General features: G+C 39.3%; 1 pseudogene; it reads left to right on the forward strand.

Annotated features, from left to right (window-relative positions):
• Positions 1-508: 508 nt before the first annotated feature.
• On the forward strand, positions 509-1,366 carry LOC116083843 (annotated as a pseudogene).
• Positions 1,367-2,585: the final 1,219 nt, after the last annotated feature.

The raw sequence follows: 2,585 nt of genomic DNA on the forward strand, positions 1-2,585 counted from the left end.
TGGCAAATTCTGGGCACTATATTAGTAAAACTTGAAGCAATATGTTTAATGGACAAGATCTTTGAAAATGGTGGAGAGGTAGAAGTTTATACTATTGAAAATATATTGGGATCCGTTCGCTGGTCAATCCTCATCTACGCGTGTCTGTCCGCGGGTCGTGTGTCTGTCTGTCGGCCCCTCCCTCCCTCGCCATCGGCCCCTCTCTCCCTCGCCGTCGCTGTTCCCGGGCTGCCTCAGCCATCCAGAGACGCCCTGCGTACTGCGTGACTGTCTGAGGTACATCCGGGACTCAACCCCTGACTCCACAACCTCTTAACCGGTCTGTCGTAACCCCGGGACACCTCACCCTGAGAGACTCAACCCTGTGACTCTCGACCCCTCCAACCGCGATCTTGGGTATCCTGAGCAGGCCAGTCCTAACACCACAACATCCCACCACTGTGAGACCCCTGACCCCTCGACCTCTGACCCCGACCGCACCCAACCCACAGCAGACTGGCAGAGGACGATGGGACCTAGAGTGGATGCAGTGACTTTTGATGATGTGCATGTGAACTTCACTGAGGAAGAGTGGAATTTGCTGGATCCTTCCCAAAGGAGTCTCTACAAAGATGTGATGCTTGAGACCTACCAGAACCTCACTGTTATAGGCTACAGTTGAGAAGACCATCATATTGGAGAACATTGTCAAAGTTCCAGAAGACATGAAAGGCATGTAAGAAGTCATAGTGGAGAGAAACCATATGAATGCAGTCAATATGGTAATGGCTTTTCATTTCCCAGTCATCTCCAATGTCATAAAAGAAGACATACTGGAGAGAAGCCTTATGAATGTAATCAATGTGGTAAAGCCTTTGGAAGGCCCAATTATCTCCAACATCATAAAATAACACATACTGGAGAGAAGTCTTATGTTTGTAATCAACGTGGTAAAGCCTTTGCAAGACCCAGTAATCTCCAGTGTCATAAAAGAACACATACTGGAGAGAAGCCTTATGTTTGTAATCAATGTGGTAAAGCCTTTTCATTTCAGCTTAATCTCTATTATCATAAAAGAATACATACTGGAGAGAAGACTTATGAATGTAATCAATGTGGTAAAGCCTTTACAAGACACAGTTATCTACAATTACATAAAACAACACATACTGGAGAGAAGCCATATGAATGTAATCAATGTGGTAAAGCCTTTTCACAACCCAATCATCTCCAAGATCATAAAAGAACTCATAATAGAGAGAAGCCTTATGAATGTAATTAATGTGGTAAAGCCTTTGCGATATTCAGTCATCTCCGAAGACATAAAAGAGTTCATATTAGAGAGAAACCTTAAGATTGTAATCAATGAGGTAAAGCCTATTCATGAGGGAGATATCTACATAAACGTAAAACTCCACATACTAGAAAAAAACCTTAAGAATGTAATCAAACTGGAAAAAGGATTTTCACAAAGTTTTTTTAATTTTTATTTATTTATTTATTTTATTTTTCTCCAAAATCATAAAGGCAACCATATTTGAAAGAAACTATGAATGTATTCAAGGTACTAACACCTTGGCCAGTCCCACTAGTCTCCATAACATACTGGAATGTAACCTCATGAATGCAATCAATGTGGAATGCCTTTGCATGTCCTAATCATACTTAAATGCATGAAAGAAGTCATAGTAAAAATAAACTGGTGATTTGAATGTGGGACTATTTGGAGGCAAGCCCTGTGGAGTAGTTTTGAAGGAAGTGAATTACTATATTGGTGTTCTCTGAAGTTCTGGCTTATATAAAACAGTCCCTCCTACTAGTTGACTAGAAGACAGACTTTTCCTGGGCATATTCTCATAAAGATGCCAATCTCTCAGCACCTTATCAAGAATTATGCCTGCCTGAATGCTGCCATTATTTCTGCTAGGATGGTAATGGACTAAAAATTTGGAAGTGTAAGCCAGGCCCAACTAAATATTTGCCTTTGAAACAGTTGCCTTGGTCACACAGTGGAATGGAATGGAAATTCTATCCAAAAGCGAAGTTGATTCCTATGATATGCCTGACCATGTTTTTGTTTGGAGTAATGTGTATTTTTAGACTTTGGATGTTTACATTCGTTAAGTGGGCTATCCTAGTAGGAATATAGAAAACATAGGTGCTGATTTTTTTGTTCAATATAATAATCTTAGAAAGGAAAAATTTAAAGGTAAGTTTTAAAGAGGAAAGTTTCACTAGGAAGTTGAATGAAGCTAAACACTCTGATCAAGGACATTAAATAGAATTAAAGGAATAGTGACTGTGACATTAGGGGAAGAGTCCACCCAGTTAAACTTAGGTATTTAAAGTTGTATGAAGGATAACTGTGTTATGTTAGGAATTATTATTACTTGGTTATTGTTTTCATGTGCACACAAATGCACAATTTCATGTGTTAAAATATGTGTGAAATTGACATTTGATGGATTGTGTTTACTATTCAGGGTTTTCAATTTAAGATCTGAAATAAAATGTGTAAGTCCAGTATATGGCTTAAATCCCAGGAGAATAGAGTCAAGCCCATTTTTGGTTCAAATCACCATGGTATGTTTACCTTTACACGTTTT

Source organism: Mastomys coucha, unplaced genomic scaffold (genome assembly GCF_008632895.1).
Source record: "Mastomys coucha isolate ucsf_1 unplaced genomic scaffold, UCSF_Mcou_1 pScaffold8, whole genome shotgun sequence".
NCBI lineage: Eukaryota > Metazoa > Chordata > Mammalia > Rodentia > Muridae > Mastomys > Mastomys coucha.